The sequence below is a fragment of the Lepidochelys kempii genome, chromosome 6 (genome assembly GCF_965140265.1).
Source record: "Lepidochelys kempii isolate rLepKem1 chromosome 6, rLepKem1.hap2, whole genome shotgun sequence".
Taxonomy (NCBI): Eukaryota; Metazoa; Chordata; order Testudines; family Cheloniidae; genus Lepidochelys; species Lepidochelys kempii.
Window position 1 is genome coordinate 85,042,084 of NC_133261.1, and position 22,853 is coordinate 85,064,936.

General features: G+C 40.6%; 1 protein-coding gene and 1 pseudogene across 1 annotated transcript in view; both read left to right on the forward strand.

Moving 5' to 3' along the window:
* The first annotated feature begins 10,758 nt into the window (after positions 1–10,758).
* Positions 10,759–21,688, forward strand: LOC140913620 (ferritin heavy chain pseudogene; annotated as a pseudogene).
* The window catches only part of AKAP6 (A-kinase anchoring protein 6), a 405,063-nt gene continuing 393,737 nt past the window's right edge, over positions 11,528–22,853 (forward strand). The window contains exon 1 of the mRNA XM_073348987.1: positions 11,528–11,616. The gene's annotated coding sequence lies outside the window, so the exon portion shown is untranslated. The remainder of the gene's footprint in view (positions 11,617–22,853) is intronic.

Genomic DNA, 22,853 nt, shown 5'->3' on the forward strand with positions numbered 1-22,853 from the left:
TGCACCCTCCCCCAAGCCTGAGTCCCCTCCATGGCTGTGTTCCCTATAAGCTGCGTGCTTGGGCAGCTGCCCAAGAGAGATTGAAGTGCCAGCCAGTTGATGAGCAGAGCTGTGCACAGCTGGCAGCATGTGTTCAGGTGCTCCTCCCCATGCTGCTTTGCAGCCAGGTTGCTCCATCCATCCTGCAGCTGCTCCTGGGAGCCTCCTGTTTGCTGTGCAGGGGGCAGAGGGGACATGCTGATGTCAGGGTGGCCCCCTCTCAGCCCCGTATCCTATAGCCACAGAGCAGGGCGGGAACCTGACAGGGCTCAGGACAGAGGGAGCTTGCTGGCAGCTGCTGCTGTGTGTGAACATACAGATCTACTTAAAAGGGCAGTGTAATGAAAGGGGCAATGCATGTCTCTCTCTCACACACACTGTGTGTGTGTCTGTCTGTCTCACATACACGCACACTCCCCTCCAACACATACTTGTGGTGGTCTTGTTTGTTACTTCTTAATACTTCTTTCAAAGTGTGTTGTTTTAGTTCTTTGACTGGTCTATGCATTTCATAGTTTTTATTTCTTACACTTAAATTTAATTCTTTGAGTAGTGAATTCTAAAATGTCTAACCTGTCCTGGCTGGAGTAATGATCCCGATGGTAACTTTTAAAAAATCTGTATTATTTAGGGCTGTCAATTAATCGCAGTTAACTCTCATGATTAACTCAAAATTAATGGTGATTTAATTACCATTTTCATTGCGCTGTTAAAAAATAGAATACCAATTGAAATTCATTAAATATTTTGGATGTTTTTCTACATTTTCATATATATTGTATTCTGTGTTGTAATTGAAATAAAGTGTATACTTTTTATTTAAAATATTTGCACTGTAAAAATGATAAACAAAAGATAGTATTTTTTCAATTCACCTGATAAAAGTACTGTAATGCAATCTTTGTTGTGAAAGTGCAACTTACAGATGTAAGGGTTTTTTCGCTTTTTTTGTTACATAACTGCACTCAGACAAAACAACGTCAAACTTCAGAGCCTACAAGTCCACTCAGTTCCACTTCTTGTTCAGCCCATTGCTAAGATGAACAAGTTTGTTTACATTTACAGGAGATAATGCTGCCGGCTTCTTATTTACTATGTTGATTGAAAGTGAGAACAGGCTTTCACATGGCACTTTTGTAACCAGCATCGCAAGGTATGTGCTAAACATTTGTATGCCCCTTCATGCTTTGGCCATCATTCCAGAGGACATGCTGATGATGCTCGTTTTAAAAAAAAAAATGCATTAATTAAATTTGTGACTGAACTCATTGGGGAAGAATTGTATGTCCCCAGTTCTGTTTTACCGGCCTTCTGCCATATATTTAATATAACATATATTTCATGTTATAGAAGTCTTGGATGATGATGCAGCACATATTCATTTTAAGAACACTTTCCCTGTAGATTTGATAAAAGGCAAAGAAGGTACCAATGTGACATTTCTAAAGATAGCTACAGCACTCGACCCAAGGTTTAAGAATCTGAAGTGCCTTCCAAAATCTGAGAGGGATGAGGTATGAAGCATGCTTTCAGAAGTCTTAAAAGAGCAACAGTCCGATGCAGAAACAACAGAACTTAAACCACCAAAAAAGAAAATCAACCTTCTGCTGGTGGCATGTGACTCAGATAATGAAAACGAACATGTCAGTCTGCACTACTTTGGATTATTATCGAGCAGAACCCATCGTCGGCATGGACACATGTCCCCTGGAATGGTGGTTGAAGCATGAAGGGACATATGAATCTTTCGCGCATCTGGCATGTAAATATCTTGTGACGCCAGCTACAACAATGCCATTAGAATGCCTGTTCTTGCTTTCAGGTGACATTGTAAACAAGAAGCAGGTAGTGTTATTTTCTGCAAATGTAAAAAAAACTTTTGTCTGAGCATTTGGCTGAACAAGAAGTTGGAGTGAGTGGACTTGCAGGCTCTAAAATTTTACTTTTTTATTTTTGAATGCAGTTTTTTTACATAATTCTACGTTTATAAGTTCAACTTTCGTGATAAAGATTGCAGTACAGTACTTGTATTAGGTGAACTGAAAAACACTCTTTTTTACAATGCAAATACTTGTAATTAAGAATATAAAGTGAGCACTGTGCACTTTGTATTCTGTGTTGTAACTGAAATCAATTTGAAAATGTAGAAAACATCCAAAATACTTAAATGAAAGGTATTTTATTATTGTTTTAGCAGTGCAATTAATCACGATTACTTTTTTTTTTTAATCGCTTGACAGCCTTAATATTATATCTTGGTTTTTTGGTTTCTACCGGTGGCACATGTCTGCACATCACCTCGATATGGTGTACATAACAAAATTCATTCCGCACAGGAATGAAAAAAATTAGAGGGAACACTGCTCCATGGAGCAATCTGCTGCAGACCAGGCACAATTTGGACAATTCCTTCCATGGCTAGGTGGGCCATGCAATTGGGCCTGATCAGCAGATGGCTAGGCCAAATGTCCCCCATGGATGTCACTGTCCTGGTGCCCAGTACATGGCAAACATGAGAGGAGAGCAGGGGCCACACTACAGTCAGGGGGTTTTGTCATGGAAATTTTTCCACTGTTTGCACTTGTTCGTGGTTTTGTTAAAGGTTTTGGTGTTACTGGTATTTTTGGTAGGCCAGCTGCCATTAGCACATCTCAGTTGTTTAATATTGTGCTTTTCTAATGTTCAAAAATAAAATTTTTATTTCATTGAGGAAATTGTATTGCCATCGCCGCCTCACGTCATGTAACATGTATTTTAGATAATAAAGATAAACACATAAGGGATAACTTTGAATTTGTGTGCAAACACTGTTTCACTATAGCGATCTACAATAATCCCTGCTATAAATCCACAGTTCTCCCTATCCCTCCATTTCACAAGTTGCCATGCACTGTGTTTACGAATGGCATGACCATCAAGCCTCCCCTCACTGCTTAAATAATGCATTGTCAACATGCACAAGCACACTCATAAAGGTATTCTTCTCCCTCTTCCATTGGCCCATGCAAGTCCATGATGTGGAAGCATAAAGCGTCTTTAATGTCTGTTGGCCAGATGTGTCCAGCTCCAGCTGTGGTCGCTGTACTTTTTGGCAAAGTGTACTGGTTCATTAGTCTGTCACTGTCCTAGGCCCATTCAGGGGCAACTGGCTCACCTTCTGGCTTCACAAAGATGAAGAGCACAGCGAGCCACAGCAATGCAGACAGCATTGTTGAAATTGGAATTCAAACAGGTCTATAGACTGCACCAGCAGCTTTCCAATCTGCCAAGCACACAGTCAGCCACCACTGTACACCTCCTAAGAAGGTAATTAAACCTTCTTTAGCCAGGGCCTCTGAGATCAAGTTATGGTTTCATAAGCCAAGGCAAAAGGGGGTATGCAGCATCCCCAGCAATAACTGTTGGGAAAGCAACTCCATTTATGACAATGTCAGCTGGTGGGAATTGTGTCCCAGCCTGTCCATAAATGTAGAGAAAACCCTAGCATTGTGAACTTCTCCAGTGCAGTCCACACTGACATTCATAAATTGGCCTCCTATGGCCCTCGAGGGCCTGCAGCATAATGGAGGAGTACCCTTTTTGATTATATACTTATGGGCTCCTTGAGGTGGGCAAACTCTGGGCATGTGAGTTCCATAATTGGTCCTAGTGCAGTCTGGAAACCCTATTACTCCAGGAATATCTTTTATTCCCACCACCTTGGTGTAAACCACATACCTGACTGCCTCAGAAACCTCCACCACCACTTTGCCTACAGTCAACTTTCCAACACCAAACTGGTTGGCAATGGACCTGTAGCAGTCTGGGATAGCCAGCTTCCAGACAGTTACAGTAATACACTTCTGGAGTGGCCTGGCCACCCTCAGGACAAACTGCTCACAAAGCTCTGGGAAATGTAACTTTCTTCATGCAAAAATTCTGGACCCACTGCTGGTCATCCCAGATCTGCATAATGAGGTGATCCCACCTGTCTCTGCTTGTGGCCCTGCTTCAGAAGTGCTTGTCTACGTATGGGGCATCAGCAGCTGTACCAGGTGTCATAAGCAGCATTGGTCACTTTGAGTCTGTCAGTGTCATCCTCCTCTTTCATCATTAGCTCTGTCAGGTGCCTTCAGAGGGTCAGAGAATACTGTTGAAATGTCCACCAGCATCTCACGGAAGCTCTGCCCATTTCCTTAAACAACAGTGAAAGTGCAACTGAGGAAAGCTCTTCAAACGGCAACTCCTCCCTGTTGCTGGGAGTGCACAGATTAAAATGATGCCTTGGCAGGATGTGTTGGTGGGTTGTTCGAATGTCCTGTATCTCCCAGGGTTGGACAGCCAGTGTTTCTCATGCTGCACTACGAACAAAGGGCTAGAGCGGCCATGTTTCAGGAAGCACTAGGAAGTCTGGAATATGGTTGGTTGAACTCAGGCCTGTGTACTGCAGTGTGCATGTTGGGTCCTGGGTTCAAATATTCCCAACCTACGGTCAGCAGTCAGTGCAGGCATTCAAGTTCTTGGTTCTCAAACCCAAGATTTGTTGACTCGAATTCCACTAATCCTGGGTTTACATTGCAGTGTAGACATACCTGCTGAGGGAAAGGGGAAATGCTATTTATTTTTCCTGTTTAATATTTTTAATTGAAATACAACTGCAGCTCATGTTTTGCTTATAGACAGGAAATGTATAACTGCAAGAAGATATATGGACCAATCACAAGTTAAACACTATGTCCTGCCAATCCAGAACTTGATAGTAAAGAAAAACAATGGCTACTAATAGCTGGAGTGAATTATTTTAGTTACTATTTTAAAATAATTTGAATCAAAAAGCTATATTAATTTTTATCAGGTATTTAAAGCAAGTCTTTGGGGGAAAATACACGTTGCAACCTTACATTAAAGGGGAGTGAAGAGGCTGCACTTAAAGTGGGAATGGGAATATCTATGCATTTCCATTAAAGTATATTGAACTGAAATTATGTCTACCTATAGAACTAACTGTACCTACATTATTACACTGTGATGGGTTAAGGTTGAGTGTAGGGTCTAATACTGCTATTTAGGGAGGAAATGGCACAACTGGAAAACTTTGAGAAGCCCCCTTCAGATCAGATCCACGCATGCTTTTCAGTCACGTGGTACCAGTTTTGCTATAAAGGATTTGACTACATGGTCCTACATATGCACCTTCCCAAGATTGTGCTACTGAACAATTATGCTTTGATTTTAGTATGGTGTTTTAAAATGGTTTGGATTTCATTGTCTTCCCTCTCTATTCCCAATCTGGTTACAAACTTGTATTTCATACTATGTATGGTAGATGACCTTTCCTTCTCTCCCCCCGCCCCACAATGAAGAGCAATTTTTAAGACTTCGCTTTGAATACACAAGTCAGTCCCAGCTGGGGTGCTTAATTCCAGGCTTCTAAAGAGGCATTCTGTTTTACTGTGGCAGAATATTCTGCAGTTTAAAAGTGTACAGTCCCTGCAACTCTCCTCCTTCTCTATATTGGTAGACTCTATTGGGAGAACAGTAGTTGTGGGAGCTGGTAGAGCTTGTAAATCCTGTCTGCCCTACTGATAAGGGGGAGCTTCTCAATATCTCCCTGGCAAGGGCTCCGTACCATACATATTTGTATAAAATGAGGAGCTTATACACTTGGGTAAGGATTTTCCCCTTAAGTAGGTGTGGGTTTTTTGTTAATCTCATACTCAGGCAGGTGTATACACACTGGTATATAGTAAATATTACAGTCAGGAAAAAGACCTTAAAATGTTAAGGCTGTCTACACTAGCACGCTTATTGGTAAAACTTTTGTTGGTCAGGGTGTGAAAAGAATACCCCACGCTGACTGAGATAAGTTCCACAGATAAAAGCACCGGTGTAGACCGCTCTATGTCGGCGGGAGACACTTTACTCCTTGTTCTTTTTGCTGATACAGACTAACACGGCTACCACTCTGAAACCTGACATAGCTTCTGCCACTTGTTAAGGGTCGTTTAATTTGGACGGCGGGAGAACTCTCTCACTCCAGCATAGAGTGGCTACAGGGGAGACCTTACAACAGCACAACTGCAGTGGTACAGCTGTGCCACTGGAAGGTCTGCAGTGTAGGCATAGCCTAAGATTACAAAGTCAAGCACTCAAACTTCTGGAAATGCCAGAATTACAGCTGCTTGTGCAAACCTTAATTTGGCCCCCATATGCGTACAGTGTAATTGTAGCTGTGTTGGTCCCAGTTGGATATAGTATATTTAGATTATCAGAAAGCCTTTGACAAGGTCCCTCACCAAAGGCTCTTAAGCAAAGTAAGCAGTCATGGGATAAGAGGGAAGGTCCTCTCATGGATTGGTAACTGGTTAAAAGATAAGAAACAAAGAGTAGGAATAAATGGTCAGTTCTCAGAATGGAGAGAGGCAAATCGTGGTGTCCCCAAAGGCTCTGTACTGGGCCCAGTCCTATTTAGCATTCATAAATGATCTGGAAAAAGTGAGGTGGAAAAATTTGCAGATGATACAAAACTACTCAAGATAGTTAAGTCCCAGGCAGACTGTGAAGAGCTACAAAAGGATCTCTCAAAACTGGGTTACTGGACAACAAAATGGCAGATGAAATTCAGTGTTGATAAATGCAAAGTAATGCACATTGGAAAACATAATCCCATATAAAATGGTGGGGTCTAAATTGGCTGTTACCACTGAAGAAAGAGATCTGGGAGTCACAGTGGGTAGTTCTCTGAAAAATCCACTCAGTGTATAGCGGCAGTCAAAAAAGCGAACAGAAATTTGGGAATCATTAAGAAAGGGATAGATAATCAGACAGAAAATATCATATTGCCTCTATATGAATCCATGGTACGCTCACATCTTGGATACTGCGTACAGACGTGGTCGCCCCATCTCAAAAAAGATGTATTGGAATTGGAAAAGGTTTAGAAAAGGGCAACAAAAATGATTAGGGGTATGGAACAGCTGCCGTATGAGGAGAGATTAATAAGACTGGGACTTTTTGCTTGGAAAAGAGACAACTAAGGAGGTATATGATAGAGGTCTATAAAATCATGACTGGTGTGGAGAAAGTAAATGTTGTTTACTCCTTCTCATAAGACAAGAACTAGGGGCCACCTAGGCAGCAGGTTTAAAACGAAGCATTTTTTTCACACAACGCAGAGTCAACCTGTGGAACTCCTTGCCAGAGGATGTTGTGAAGACCAAGACTATAACAGGGTTCAAAAAACAACTAGATAAATTCATGGAGGATAGGTCCATCAATGGCTCTTAGGCAGGATGGGCAGGGATGGTGTCCCGAGCCTCTGTTTGCCAGAAGCTGGAAATGGGCGATAGGGGATGGATCATTTGATGATTACCTGTTCTGTTCATTACCTCTGGGGCACCTGGCATTGACCACTGTTGGAGGACAGAACACTGGGCTAGATGGACCTTTGGTCTGACCCAGTATGGCTGCTCTTATGTTCTTATGATATGAGAGACAAGGTAGGTGAGGTAGTATCTTTTATTGGACCAACCCCTATTGGTGAGAGAGAGAGAGAAGCTTTCAAGTGTACATTGAGCTCTTTTTCAGGTCTCAGAAAGGAACTCTCAGCATCACAGCAAAATGCAAGGTGGAACAGATTGCCTTGAATGGGCCCTTAGAATATGCTAAACAGAGTGACCCATTAACACCTCTGCAATCATAGGGAAAAAAAGTGGGGACGGTGGGGGTTAATGGGTTACAGATTATTGCGATAAGCCATAAATCCAGTCTCTCTGTTCAGTCCCTGATTTTTAGTGTCTAGCAGAGGAATAAATTTAAATTCCCAGGCTCGCCTTTTGAAAGCGTGCAGATTTCCTTTGAGGATGAGAACTGATAGGTCACGTGTAGAGTGCTCGCTTTGTGAAAAGTGTTTACCCACAAGTGATCGGGTTGGGGTTTTTTCCTATGCAAGTTCATTGGAGAGCATAATGATTGTCTGGTTTCACTCACATAGTTGTTGGGGCATTTAGTGCACTGGATGAGGTATACCATATGTTGTGAAAAGCACGTGTAGGATCCCTGAATCTTGAAAGGTGGGGTTGGTGGTGATGGGGAAAGGTGTTTATCATTGTAGCAGTGGAGATATGTCTGCAGGTTTTGTATCCATTGTTGTGGCAGAATCTGATGCCACTTTGAGTTGGTGTGTCCTGGTATGTGGGGAACTTGCTTCTGACAATGGGCTTGGGGAGGTTGGGGATTGATTGAAGGCCAGAAGTGGGGGTTCAGAAAAGATTTCTTTCAGGCTGGGGATCCCAGCAAATATGGGTTGAGGTTGTTTGATATCCCATATGGGTTCAAGTGTGGGATGGAAGATGAGAACTAGGGATGTGTGGTCAGAGGGTGTTTTATTTTTGTACTGAAGCTGGGTTCTCTGGGGAAATTGGCCCATTCTATGATGTGATCTGCTTCTCTGGAGTGTTCTTGTTTGGTGAAGGTAGTCTTGAGTGTGCTAAGGTGTATATGTCAGACTTTCTCCTCAGAGCATATTCTATGTTAACTGAGTGCCTGACTGTAGCTAACTGATTTCTTGGTGCATATGGGGTGGTTACTGGATCTATCCATGGGTTTCTTGTATGTGGTTGTCTATAGGGTTCCATTTGCTGAAGCTCACTGAAGGGTTCAGGAAGTTGATGCTAGTATGGAAGTGTTCCAGAGACAGGTTAATGGACAGGTGGTTGTGGTTGAAGTTGTGATAGAAATCCTAGGGGGAGTTTAAATCATCTGTCTAGAGGATGAAAATATCATTGATGTATCTCAGGTGTATCATTGGTTTCATGGTGCATTTGTCCAGAAATTCTTCTTCAAGGTAGCCCATGAAAAGGTTGGCATATTAGGGAGCTATCCTAGTACCCATGGCTGTTCCAGTGGTTTGGACAAAGTGTTTGTTGTTGAATGTAAAATTGTTATAGGTGAGGATGGAATGGATGAGTTTGGTGATGTGTTCGGAGTGAATATTTGAGGGTTGTCCATTGTCTTGTAAATATATGAGACAGCCAACTATGCTGTTATTGTGAGGCATGTTGGTGTATAGGGAAGTGACATCCATGCTGGCATGGATGGTGTTCTGAGGGAGGTTGTTAATGTTCTGCAATCCCATTTGCTCAAATTGCAACACTGCACTTGTCCAGCTTCTGTGATCTTGATCTCCCACAGCAATTACATTATTAAAAAACAATGCGGTTTGCAACTCAAAGGTCAGGCTTATGGAGACACAAGATGTTCTTAGCAGCCAGCTTATTATTCATTCCCACTCAGCTATTTGTATGAATTTGAATCACCTTCATAAGAAAATATAAAATTCACTTTTTCCACATAGTAGCAATAGTAATAAAAAAAAATTCTACCAAACAGCAATTGGAAGGAGAGAAGTAGAGATCCCTTTAACTTAACTTAAACTTTTAGAATGTTAAGTTACTTTGATACCATGGTGATCCGCACATTATAAATACTTAGAGAAGACTCAATCAATTTCCTGGACTCAATGTACCAAACCGACATAAATCCTATTTTTCTGTGGTTAATGTCTGTTTATTTTGTGGAAGTAATTAAAACGTTCTCTGTGGATAAACACCCAAAAATGAACTGTAAATATCTTGTGAGCATGAGTTTTCATCTTGAGTCTTTCTTGTGTTTAGGGTTCACAGTTGCTATTTTTTCAATATAATCATTCGTGCTCTGGTCTTTCTCTGTGCGCATAGATTTCAGGTCTGAACTACTTGTTTGTTCTGACCTCAGTGAGCGCATACTTATCTTCCAAATTGTTCTTACTGAATCGGATAGAACAATCCTTACAGGTTTTTTGTCCAAACTTTTATTCTCAACACCAGTCTTAGTGTGGTCTGAGAGTACCTTGTGGTTGGGGTTCTTCGTTTGCAGTAGTATGGGGTTAAGTTAGAACTTATTGGTCTAGATAATACTTAGTCCTGCCATGACTGCAGGGAACTGGACAAGACGACATCTCAAGGTCTCTTCCAGTTATGATTCTATAAGCATGAATGGAGCACTGAAAGTACTTGGGGCCATCGAGGGTCCAGTACAGGTCACAAGGGCCATGAGCATCCCTAATTGTAGGGAGAGACTTTGTATTTTACAAGCAGTTGGTGCTCTGAGCAGAGGATCTAAGGCCCTATTTTTTTACTTTCTGACATAGGTTTTAGTAATTGCCTATGACACAGTATCTAAAATCATGAGTAAAGGAACTTCTTGCATGTAGTTTGAGATCTAGTGGGTCATACAGCTCTGGTCCCAACGCTGGTTCCAGAGTTTATTGGACACCTTTAGGGCCTAATTCTCCTTGGATCTTTGGCCTCTGTTTCCCCTTGAGCCTGAGTCTACAGCTTACAAAGTCCAGGTCTTTTGTCCTTTTCTACCATGTAGAAAGGGATTTTCATGGAAGGGAAAAACAGTTTTGCTAGATTCTTTTTCAGCAAAAAGAATTGGCAAAAAGCCAAAAATGTGTTGGTTTTCCTTCAGTTGTGAATTTTCATTTTCTCACCGTTCTAGTTAATACTTGTGTCACACATCCCTACTGATGCTATTGCAAGGGAGGGGGTATGGATTCCAGGTGCTGAAGGTAATTTCTAACCGTCTGATCTACCAATCCAAAGCCCTATGCAAATTAGGAGGATGTTCTTTTGTTTTCAGTATGTTTCCCTTCAACTGCTGTGAGGAGGAGGCTCAGGGTAGAGTGGACCAGGAGGCATGCAGATTGCCTACAAGCTTTCTAAATCTTCATTTGTGTGTCTGCCTCATGGACAGATGAAAGCCAGGCTACTCAGCATGCAGATGGTACTGCAGGTTGGCCTACAGCTGAAAAATTATAAGGAGGTTTTTACTTGGCTTGCTAGAAACTTCTCCAGCCCTCTTGTGAATAGAAATGTTTTATTTTTTCTTTGAAAACAAAGCACAGTAACTTATTTAGCAGCATAAAATGTTGAGAACGTAAAAGTTTTTAATCCAGTTTTGTTTTTTGTACCAGCAAGGAGAATTTCTAAGTCTCTCACATCTGATGTGGGACAGAGTGGCACCTTTTATTCCTTAAACTGCTCATGTTACAAAGCTTAATATTAAAATGGCAGAAAATCCTCTAAAACAATCATCTTTGTGTATTAAACACAATATTAGTTTATTAAATTGTTTGTCATTAATGAATTTATAGTTAAATTTAAAGTGCCCTATATGGAAATAATTGTAAACTCATGTGTCTATATTTTGTTACCATGGTGGGGGAATAATTTTTCTGTCTAAATTTGAACTCAATGAGAAAACATGTACTGTTACATGGACACTATAACCTTATGGCATGGCACTTTAAGAGTCCTTTTGCATTTTGTCTGTTTCTTTAAAGGGCTTCCTTATTGTCTCAGGCTCCCCTGGAAATGCAGTAAGGATTCCTATCACATCTCAGTTGCCATGGCAACAGCAGTCTTTCCCATAATGAGCTGCATCATCTGAACTGATGTCACAGCATCATGCAGCAGGTCACACAAGGCACCTCCTAGTATTGCATCCCACAGATGTGCCGTAAACATCAAAAGAGGATGGTTTGAACAGGAGATGGTAAGTACTAAATGTAGGCTTGTTTTTAATTGCACCACTGCTTTCCTTATTTTGTACAAGTCTCTTCTAAAATTAGAATGTGTGGGATTTGCCTCGTGAAAATGGGTTTTGAAGAAAGATGTTGCATGCCTAAATATCTTTTTCAGACAGTTAGGCTAAGACAAAGGCCTACAGGAGGCTCAGCCAGCTAGAAATATTGATTATGATCCTTGCTGTATTTGTGTATGATATCCTGAGGACCACTACAGAATATATCTGAATTTCATATCTAAATTATTGTTATAACACTATGATTTTTCTCTGAAATAGAACATATAGCTGTTCACAATTACAGTGTCACAAAGGTAGAATAATCCTTTCCCTCCTTCTTATATTGAAGGATTAATATTTTCTGTAGCACTCGTCTCTTAACTTATGAACTCTTCTGTGGTGTGCAGTGTCAATATTATTTAATTTCACTGGGTTTTCAATAATATGGTAGTACACAAAATGCTACACAATGCTGAATAAGCAATTGGCACTGTATTGCTTTGAAAAGTGGTTCTGTTCTATACTATGCAGTTGGTATTTTAAAAACAAAGCAATGAGACACCATTTTTTGAATTCTATTCTCCCTTGTTATCAAGTATTTATTTTGAAAGCCCGAAAGCTTCCAGCTGTATCACTGAATTCTTTCCTTTCGGTCTCTTTTTGTTAATAAACCATAATATGTATTTAGTGGATCTAAGATATACTCTTTATTAGATGTAAAAACAAGTCTCTCTTCTCTGCTGCAATTGCAGTAAAAGAGAGAGAGCCAAAGTAGCCAAAGATTTAGGCTTTTCAGGTGTTGCTGATCTTTTCATTACATGAATAAAACAGAGTATGAAAAATTGTGATTGCTCCCTCTGTGGGTATGGGGAAAATATATATACATTTTAGGACACCATCAACTGAATTATAACACAATACCTGCAAAATTTAGAAACTCTTTATAATGTCTAATGGCTTCTATTTTATACCATGGTCTTGCTTCCAGCAGCCACGTTGATTTTACTTAACTTCCAAGTTAATCTGACTGGCTTGGATAAAACAATGTTAATTCTTTGTTTGTTTGTTTTTGAATGTTTAGATGATTAGAAGCAAAGAAAAGACCAGACCCATGTCAGTTTAATTGATCAATATAATATGACCACTGGGAATTAGGGAGTGGTCTCTGGTTCTGCGTTGCTCAGCTTTAGTTTGTATTTCAAAAGTATAGCAGGAAGGAATAGCAACCACTAATCTTTTAGTGATGTTCATCAGATATAAAGGACCAAAAAGCATTAAATATGAAGCATAAAACCAGTACATGTAATCAGATCTGATTGCTTTTCATAAGGACAGGCGTGATGGTCTCATCTGGCACTAGCTGAAATGGAGCTCCTAGATTTTAATTAGACAGTCTGCACTGCATCATATACACTATTTCCAGTGGGGTCTGAGCATATCTTTTGTGTTAAACTGCAAAACACAAAAAGGTAGATAATTATCATAGTGATATTGCTTTACTTACTGTGATTGTTAAAATGAATTGTGGTCGTTTTATGGTGTAAAAGGAGTAATCTCGAATCACTAGGTGTTCAATGTGCACACTCAGAAGGTATGAGTTAGCAAGAGGAAGACGGAGGATGTCTGGTTGGTGGCTGAATTATGGAAATTCTGGTGAATAATGCTTTTTTGCTAACAACTTTTGGTAACAATTCATGCCTTAACATGCATCATCAGCATGGATGTAATTAAAGGTTGGTAGAGAGAGAAAACATCTTAGGATTGGATGAAATACATGACATTATTAGTACATTATAAGATGTATTCTTCAGACTTTGTATATAATGATTTGCACTGTCACTAGAATTTGTCAGGACTAGACTTTCCGATGAACGATAGAAAATAGTTTAGGGAAACCAAGTCCTGTGAAATTGTAAAGGAATGGATGATGTACAGTGCAAATGATTTAAGGATTTTTCTAATAATTTGAAAATTACATTTTTCAAAGCTTTTTTTCTCTATTTCCCCTTCTCCCCCCTCCCCCCCACAGTTTGCTTTGGAAACACCCACTGACATACAATATTGTATGACAATGCTGGCTTCTTGGAACAACACAGCCAGTGCTGATCTCAGATCCAGCTGAATATCTTAATTAGTGAGGTTTTACTGTTTGTTTAATGTATGCCCTAGAGGGTGTGGGAGGGCAGGAGTAGGGGTGTGTGTGTGTGTGTGTGTGTGTGAGAGAGAGAGAGACAGAGAGATGAGGGAGGGGGCACCAGTTGGCGAGAGTGATACTAAAGAAATAGAAATTTTCCTTCCCAACAATCTTGGCCTCTTTTGCTGTAGAAACTTAATAGAAATAACAACACAATTCTGGTTGTTGTTAAGGTATAATGACATGATCAGAACAATAAAACCTGTTTCCAGCAGGGATCAAAAGCAGCAAATCTACAGGGAGCTTTCAATTTTGTTTCCATTGTATCCTTTTGTTCATAATTCCTGAAACAAATAATGTTTGTAATCAGAGAGATTCTTAATAGAATCTGTTTAAGTGCCTGAATTTGGACTGTTCTGGAAATGAAAAATCCTGCCTATATCTGCACATAGAGTGGTGGTGGTGGGGGGACTCTCCTGTATAAATGCTAGAGTTCTGTGTGCACGCTTGTACAGTGAGGTGTGATGAGAAACGGAGATACCACCTAAAGCACTTGCAGATTTACTTACTTCTCAAGCTTTATCTTGGTAAGAATGTTGTTACAGAACATTAATTTTAACAATTGCTATGCAACATGGAGCTGAGTGCAGGGGGTCAAACAAAACCTGGCTCCTCCCAACCCAGCAGTCATACAGTCTGACAGAACAACTCCAGCATCAATGCACACAAGATTGACACTAGTCAGATGTTTGGTCAGCAAGTTGTAATGCACTTATCATGCCTCACATGTAGAACAGACTTCCCCGCCCCCCATTGCAGAATCCACATGGAAGACACGTGTGCTCCAAAGCTCCCATCCCTGGATTTTTTTTTTATTTTATTTTATTTTTATTTTTGCAGAGGGCTGTCTTCTCCTGATTGGCCCAGGAGCCCATCCCTAGAGTGTAAACTAGAAAAGGAGGTTGGCAGTGAATTGGTCAAATGTTACATTCAACAGCAGAAGCCAAAGCTGAATCAAAATTGGTGGTCATTGCAAAAGTGTATAAGTATCTTGTGAGCACAAGTTCTATTAAAGTCACTGAGATTTGTGCTCCTAAGTCACATAGGCACTTTTGAAAATCCCTCCCAATGTCTCTTTATTTATTCACCCCTAATATAAAATTAATTACTGAGCTATGTAAGCTTATGTAGGCTTTGAGGCCTGAATTTTCTAGGTTCTGAGTGCCATTGACTTCATTGGGAGCTGCAGATGGTCAATAGTGTTGGTATTCAGGCCCCTGTATTTAAGAAAATCCTTGCTCCATATGAATTCATACAGGATTCATACTGGTAATCCACTGCTGCCCTTCTACAGTAGACACTGAATTGATATTACATTGTGCTGTATGCTTCGTGTTATACTGAGGTGAGTGTACACTAATGAGACATATTGATATTAGCCATTTATTTAGAATATCATGTTTCATGATAAAATATATGTTTAATAATGCATGGATGCAAAGTGGACTTTAAGGGTTCATCCTAAAACTAATTATCTCTGGGGATTTGAGAAAAATCTTCTAAGGGCAGAATTCTCCTCTCAGCTGAAGAGCAGAATAGGGAGGCTGAGGTCCAGTGAGGGGAGTTTCACCTTTATATGAAGGTCTATGTTCATACACTTTTAAATGGACATACTTAATTGCAGAGATATTAGGATGCTTTCCCCTTTCCAGGAGAGCCAGTACAGGCAGCCACCTCCCTTATTAAACAGGCACACATGCTCTTAATCAAAAAAGAACAGGAGTATTTGTGGCACCTTAGCGACTAACAAATTTATTTGAGCATAAGCTTTTGTGGGCTACAGCTCACTTCATCGGATGCATAGAATGGAACATATAGTAAGAAGAGATATACATACAGAGAACATGAGAAGGTGGAAGTAGCCATACCAACTATAAGAGGCTAATTAATTAAAATGAGCTACTATCAGCAGGAGAAAAAAACTTTTGTAGTGATAATCAAGATGGCCCATTTAGGCAGTTGACAAGAAGGTGTGAGGATACTTAACATGGGGAAATAGATTCAATGTGTGTAATGACCCAGCCACTCCCAGTCTCTATTCAAACCCAAGTTAATGGGATCTAGTTAGCATATTAATTCAAGCTCAGCAGTTTCTCATTGGAGTCTGTTTTTGAAGCTTTTCTGTTGCAGAATTGCCACCTTTAAGTCTGCTACTGAGTGACTAGAGAAGTTAATGTATAGGGCAGAGGTGTGGGCTGGTCTTCAGCATTCCTGAAGGATGGCTAAATCTGCTGCATATCTAGAGAGACAGGCACTGAGAGAACACGTGGAATTTCTCTTCTGCTAGGGTGAGATCATTGCTTGTGTTAATTCATCAGCCCTTTTTTATAGGATTTTCAATTTTATTATATGTAATGAGTTAAATTCTCATTTAAAATAAAGGAGAGGGTATTTGTTTACCTATTTAACCAAATCTCTGTGTGTGTCTCTTGTAAATTTATTCAACTGGAATTGTATTCTTAATTTTGAAAATTGAATAAATAACATCCCTTCTGGTGTATTGGGCACACAGGAAGATGTCAGGTGCTGATAGAGCCTTGTCTACCTGGATAAAATTATGGCTTGTTGCTAAAAAGCCTTAGGAAAAGCTGTGGATTGTGGGCATGGATTGCCATTAAGCCTCTGGGAAAAAGAAAGACTGATCGTGCAGAAACGGTACCTTTTTTTCCTGCCCTGTATAATGATCTAACTACTGGGTTTGAAATTCTTTGACTCCTGGGAAGTTTGGATCCCAGCAAGGCTGACTCAGCTCTTTATTCTTCTAGGTCAAAAAATTAAGTACTCTTCAGTTTACTATGTCTGGGACTCTCAGACAAGACACTTGAAAGAATGAGCTTGCTCTGATCTGCATGGAGACTGAAGTTCTCAAGGCACATGTCAGATAAAAGATTTGCCCTGACATCTTTGGCCAAATTTTCTTCTCCTTCTCCCACAATGTGTGGTCCATCTGCCACCCTACAAGTGGCTGCATTTCAGTGGCCGAGTGAATGAATATAGATGTGATGTTCTCGTAGAGATCTTGAGATTAAAGGTACTTTACATTTGTAAACTACTTTTTACCAGTTCATGGAATAATCACAGCATCCCAAAAGTAATATGGGTCTTTAGAAAATTGAGGATGGGTCTTATGAATCTGACTCTGCTAATGTTTTAGGGCCTGTTCCTATAAAAATGCTACATGTCTCCTGGAATTGTGATGAGCACCTTCTGTTCAGGAGGCATTCAACACGCCCTATCCCACCCCACCCCCAGCCAGGACTGGGCTCTAAAGTAGGGGTAAATGCTATAGAATGCAGCATAGTTTGAACTGTAGCACTTTCACTGTTAATTTTTTTTAAACAGCCTCTTTTGTGAAGCAGAATGCAGACACCGAAATGCCTGACTTTTGAAAAGCAAAGGTGCAGCAATTCAAACTATTGCCTCAAAGACACCAAGTATATTCAGCCTGTATTTAAAATAGCTACCATTTTAAAATGTCATGTTTTACTTGGACAAAGGCATATTTGGCATTAGTCTGTACTAATAGAAGTGTTAACGTTCTGTTGGGGAAGTGTCCAACCAAGAGCACAAGCCCAGGCTCCTCTAATCCTGCTTCCAGTTTATAACTATAAAAATTGTTTTAAGAGATGCCCTTTGCTGGTCATGCTGTAAGCTGGACGTTGTCGTAGTTTCAGGTGTAGGATGCAGACATGAAGTTTTGTGGGGAGCTGTCAGATGATATTGATTGTTTACAAGCTTATTGTGTGGGTAAAATAAAGCAGGCCTGTAGCTAGCTATAAAGCAAATTGTTTATATTTCTCTTTCTCTTCCTTACCCTTGACCCTTTTTGTATTTCTCCCTTTGCTTTGAGACATTATAGAATGGCCAGGGATGCAACCCCATGCTCTGGGTGTCCCTCGCCTCTGACTGCCAGAAGCCAGGAGTAGACGATAGAGGATGGATCACTCAGTGATTGCCTGTTCTGTTCATTCCCTCTGAAGCACCTGGCACTGACCACTGTCGGAAGACAGGAGACTGGGCTAGATGGGTCATTGGTCTGACCTAGGATAGCCATTCTTCTGTTCTTAGGAGGAAATACCTCTCTAGCCAATGTCAGACAACCCTGCAGTCAAGTCTGAATCCTTAGCCTTAGACTGGACCCCCTATAGGGTCTACCTTGCACACTGCATCAGATTCATACTTCTTGTGCTCACCTTCAAGGCCCTGTACTGCTATTTCCTAGCCTACGTGTCAGGCTAGTCACGTAGGCTTCCTCTGTGTCCCTTCTGTTCTGCCAGGCTCAGTACCCTCATTCTGCTGCTCCTGTGTTTGACTATTTGAAATGAAATCCCTGTCCTACTTCACTGAGCCACTATCCTCTCCTCATTTAAATCCCTTATAAAAACACACTTCTGTGAAGTCCACAAGAAGTGAGTTTACACAATAGTTCTGGGTGGGAATACTGGCGATGCTGGGGTTACTGCTATTTGTATTCCATTAGTATATAGACCCAACAACTGAGGCTGAAATCTGGTGTGCTAGGTGCTGTATGTACACATAAAAAGAGATGATCCCTGCTCTGAACAGATTATAGTCTAAACTGACAAAATAAGAATTATTATGGTCCCAATTTCAGATATGGGGAACTGATACATGGTACAATAAGTAACTTGCCCAAGGTCCAACAGGAAGTCTGTGGCAGAGCTGGGAAAGGCACTTCTGAATCTTAGTACAGTACTTAAACCATAAGACCAACTTTCTTCTCTGCTTTCCTTCCTCTGCTCCCCAATCTGTATTTCCCAGTGTTTCCTTTCTTTGATAACCATCTGGAATGTAAACTCTTTGGGGCAGGTGTTGTGTTTAGTGTTGTGTTTTTATACAGGACCAAGCTCATTGTTTAAGTACTAAACAAAGGTTAATATATCCCCCTTGTTGTCTGGAAGTGGCCATTTCATATATTTAGTTTTGAAACACTAAATAAAGTGTTAAAGTAGATAAATAGTTTTGTAATAGCAAGAAAACACACTATCAACTTTGATTTACTGTTTCATAATCAGTTATAAAGCACTTACCTTTTGATATCTGACAGTGATAATAGTGATAGAATATTCACTGCCAGGAGAATTGAAAGGGTTGCAGGAGAGATGGCTAAAAAAAGTAGATTAAAAAACATTGTATATTGAAATGTTATAGTCATTAGAGAGGAAAAAATGATTAATATGTATTGCAAAGGGCAACCTTGGATGTTTAGAACTCATATTGAGAAAAGAAGTGTTGAGTTAGAAGACACGTTGCATCCATGTCTCTGCAGAAGACATCCTGAGATTTTGGACAGCCCCTGGAGATGGGCTGATTGAACCTCAATAACTAGAATTTCATCGAAGCAATGGATTATTAGATCAACGTTCCCATTTTCTTCTACTTCTGGAGTCAATACTGGTCAAGAGTAGATGTACCAGTTACTTTCATAATTAAAATAACCTGCTCTTCTTTTCTAAAATTTTTCAATCTGAGATTGCAAGACATACGTTAGAGACACTTCAGTAGAAACATTGGCTAACAATAGTGCTTGGATAAAATGTTTGACAAGAAGCAAAACAACTGAGATTCAGATTGGATTGATAAATTTATAATTTTATAATGTATTTACTGAGTAAGGTATTCATCGGGGAGGGTATCTTAAAAATTGGCTAGCTACGGTAGTTATCCTTGCAGCTGCTCCTACCTACAATCTGAGCTACAATAAAATCTACTCTGTCTGCAAATGTCACCCATGAGAAGGTAAGGTCCTAATCACTTTTGCACATATTTTTTATCAACCAGCAAGTGTTTGTTACATTCTTCTTACACTAAGTCATGCTGACGTTCTTTTAAAAATATAACCAGATTCTGCTAAAACAATAAATCACATTCATATTGCAACAGGAATAGAAATGCAGCTTCTGAGAAACTAGGCTGTTACATAGCAGTTTTCAGCATGTCTGGTATTCTGTTACCCAAGCAGTGACACAGCAGATATGAGAGAGATGCCATTGTAAAAGTCAGATTGGTTAAAATAATCACGGTACACTTTTGTACGTTCTTAATCTATTTACAGACTAGTTCTTTTCCAAAAATTCACTTTGTGCTTTGTTAGAGATTTTATGTCAAAGTCCTATCTGGCTTTTAGTTTATTTTTGCTAAATGTACAAGTTGTCAATTTTGAGAATGAACTGGATCATTTCCAGTTTCTGCAGAGGCTCTGCCAATGAGGGTCAGACAGTGTTTCTGCAACTTCTATGAATGTCCATTCGTATTTGAAGATAAAAGGAAACAAGTTTGGTTGTCCAAATGCAAATACATGTGTTAACAGTGAAATAGCTTCCCTGAGTGAACCTTTAAGTACCTTTTTCAGAGTAACAGCCTAGCCTGTATTTGCAAAAAGAAAAGGAGTACTTGTGGCACCTTAGAGACTAACCAATTTATTTGAGCATAAGCTTTCGTGAGCTACAGCTCACTTCATCGGATGCATACTGTGGAAAATAGAGAAGATGTTTTTATACACACAGACCATGAAAAAATGGGTGTTTATCACTACAAAAGGTTTTCTCTCCCCCCCACCCCACTCTCCTGCTGGTAATAGCTTATCTAAAGTGATCACTCACCTTACAATATGTGTATGATGATCAAGGTGGGCTATTTCCAGCACAAATCCAGGTTTTCTCCCCCCCCCATCCCCCAAACCCACTCTCCTGTTGGTAATAGCTTATCTAAAGTGATCACTCATCTTACAATATGTGTATGATAATCAAGGTGGGCCATTTCCAGCACAAATCCAGGTTTTCACCCCACCCCACCCCCGCCAAACCCACTCTCCTGTTGGTAATAGCTTACCTTAAGGTGAGTGATCACTTTAGATAAGCTGTTACCAACAGGAGAGTGGGTTTAAGGGGAGAGAAAACCTTTTGTAGTGATAAACACCCATTTTTTTTCATGGTCTGTGTGTATAAAAACATCTGTATTTTCCACAGTATGCATCCGATGAAGTGAGCTGTAGCTCACGAAAGCTTATGCTCAAATAAATTGGTTAGTCTCTAAGGTGCCACAAGTACTCCTTTTCTTCTTTAAGTACCTTGTAAACCTTGGTTTCTGATTGCTAAGTCTAGGAAGCAGGTGATATTCAGTGTAACTTCAGAACTGTCCTAAATGATGTTCTTCAATTTTATCCCATTGCTCCTTCCATATTAACTTCAATTTCATCCCTAGGTCCCACCTAGGGGATTTATTTCCCTTCTTTGTAACTTGGAAACCCTTTCTAGGAATGGCGTGAAGTGTAGGCCTGTCGTCTGCAGGTCTCTTTTCTTCTTCTTCTTCCTCCTTGAGGAAGATGGGAATTCTGTTTGCCAGAGTGCTAGGGGACTGAGCCTAGAGCATTTGTCATGAAAGCTGGGGAATAGGTGGGTCACAGAACAAGCAGAAACTAGATGAAACTAGATCAACCTGGAGCTCTACACCTCCTACGTGTACCTCAGCATGTCTTTCTATTTTGACCGGGATGATGTGGCTCTAAAGAACTTTGCCAGGTATTTCCTGCACCAGTCCCACAAGGAGTGTGAGCATGCTGAAAAACTCATGAAGCTGCAGAACCAGAGGGGCGGTCGCATCTTTTTGCAGGACATCAAGAAACCAGATCGTGATGATTGGGAGAATGGGTTGACAGCAATGGAGTGTGCCTTGCACCTGGAAAAGAATGTGAACCAGTCACTCCTTGATCTGCACAAGCTGGCAACTGACAAGAATGACCCTCATTTGTGCGACTTCATTGAAACCCACTACTTGGGGCCCATATTTAATCTATGGGCCCATCCTCCCCTACTGGAGATTTGGTAGAAGACACACTGCTAGTACCACAATGTTGAAATAGGAGAAGTAATAGGCAATTTAAGGCTACATGAAACTCCCTCCCCTACCATGACTTCCTGTTTGATGACAGAGAATTTGAACTTGGATTTGCCACAGTTATTTGGGCCCATCATATTAAGTGTTGTATAAATACACTGGTTTACACTACGGAGTTAGGTCGATGCAAGCTGCTTTGTGTGGAACTCACTATGGAAGTGTCTTCACTTAAATTTGACTCCCGCTGACGTAAGCGCCTCCCTACTCTGATTAAGTAACATCACCTCCCCGAGGGGTGTAGAGTCACAGGTGATGTAATTAGGTCGATGCAGTGTCTGTGTGGGCACTGTATTGCTTGCATAGATTGTTACTGGCTGTCCCACAGTGCCCCAAACTGACAATAGAATTGATACAAGCACTCCTGATGAGGATGTGCAAGAAGCTAAGTGTGTGCACGCACATGACTTAATAACCACGGTAGCTGTATGCTGATGTAAGTTAGGTCAGCATAATTTTGTAGTGTAGATATGGCCTTTGTCAATTAAAGGAGTCTTCTATTGACCTAGTGCTGTTTATATGGGGATTTAGGTCAGCTTAACTACTCTGCTCAGGTGCATGGACTTTCCACACCCCTGACCAACATAGTTAAGCTGATGTAATTTTCTCAAGTAGGCCAGGCCTCAGTTACAATTAATGTCAGAGGCAGCTCTGTAGAGAAGTGTACTATGTTGGTGGTTCATGTGGCAGATTGTGGGTATTACAAGAGCCTGAATTCCAGAAATCATATAGCACTACTGCCTTGTCCATTATAGAAAGTGTTCATAGAGCCACTTCAAAGGCGGGGGGAACCCAAAAGCTTCAGATTTGGGTACCTGAAGTTAGTACTTAAAATAAAGGTTTCCTTTGCCTCCAACACGGGTGTTGAGCAGCTGTGCCTTCCATTTGGTTCAATTGACTCCTTGCATATTATGAACCTGAAGCAGCCTGTGAACTGATTAAGGTTGTGTGCACAAAATTCTGGACTCTCCATGAAAGGTGGCCTCCCAGTTTGCATTAGTCTGAGCACCATGAGTTTATTGCTTCCACCAGCCCAACACCCACTAGAGGAATGATTAGGAGGTAGGGGTGCAAGACTTTCTGACACCCCTCTCAATTA